This window comes from Argiope bruennichi, chromosome X1 (assembly GCF_947563725.1).
Source record: "Argiope bruennichi chromosome X1, qqArgBrue1.1, whole genome shotgun sequence".
In the NCBI taxonomy this organism is placed as follows: Eukaryota; Metazoa; Arthropoda; class Arachnida; order Araneae; family Araneidae; genus Argiope; species Argiope bruennichi.
The window spans coordinates 110,372,860-110,374,270 of record NC_079162.1 but is presented as its reverse complement, the minus strand read 5'-3'; positions in this window follow the sequence as shown (position 1 = coordinate 110,374,270).

Genomic DNA, 1,411 nt, shown 5'->3' with positions numbered 1-1,411 from the left:
CTGTTACTTGTTTTTCTTATTTTATTCAGTAGTATTTTTCTTCAATTTTTTAATAACAGAATTATGTTTTATTGCTTAAAGAATTCATGAGAGATTGAAGGAAAAATTGATTGGAATAAAATAAAGCATATATAACGGATGTATAGTATGTCAAAAACGATTCTGTCTCTAAGCATGTTTTTTTTTTTTTTTTCCTCTCTCTCTCAAAATGAACTTTAAATTCTTTTACATAAATCAGTTTTTCCGTGACTTTACACAACTAAGATAATTAATTATAGTTATTTTCCTATCGCTCTTTTCGATGTAACTGCGAAAACATAAGGTATTGAAAGATTACCTTATTATATCGAAATATAATGAAAAGTCCATACAATGGCACATTAAAGTGTGCAGGTAACGTTTGACAGAGTTCCGCTCGATACAAATTATTTGTGCTCCGACTCATCTAATTTGGAATTGTCCTCTTTATTAAAAAAGTTATAATTTGCGCGCATTATTTAAGTGTTGATTAATGATCGCAGACTTTTATCTTCTTTCATTAAAATGAAAATCTTATCAGTGAGATTTGGCATGTCACTTTGTCGTGTAAAAACAGCTGCAGATTTACATGCAGTTTAATTAAGTTTTTTCGGAATGCCAATATATTTTAATTCTTGGAATAATATTCTGTAAAATTTCTATTGTAAGCAATTTTAATATTTAAACTAACATAAAATTGGTTGAATAATGCCATAAGTTAAAAATGAAAACCTCTAAACTGATTTCTGAAAACGTTCGAAGTTGTTTTTCGTTAGTAGTCCGGAGAAGAATATTTTTTTACAAGCTGTGAGATAATTTACATTAATCCTTTATTGCACGATTTTATCATTTTTAAATCACTGTTGTATAAATTATTAAAAATTAATGCAAAAAATAGAAAATTATTTTGAAACTGAAATTTTTAATTAGAACTGATTTTAAACAACTTATTGTTCACTTATAATTTCATTATTAAAAAACTGCTTGCATGAATTCGAAAATGTAATAAGCAATTTATTTTTTAAAAATTTGTAATAAGGCAAAAATATATTTGCTTTACTGTGCAATGTACTGTTAAACAATACTACATAAAAACAATTGACTAAATTTGATTGCAAATGGTAATTTAAACATCGAACAAACTATTTTTCTTTGTGAAAAAGACGGACAAGAAGATGTAAAACGCATATAATCAACTATAATCTTAGCTGTAATTGTTGACTGCATTCTACTGTTTTTTACTTCTACCTGGCGTTTTATGAAGTGAAAATATCTTGTACCTTTACTTCTACCTTGTGTTTTATAAATTGAAAATACCTTGTGTGTTTTATGAAGCCTGATTTTTTTTTTTTTTTAATGCATTCTTCCAATTATTTTTACTTTTGGGATTTTT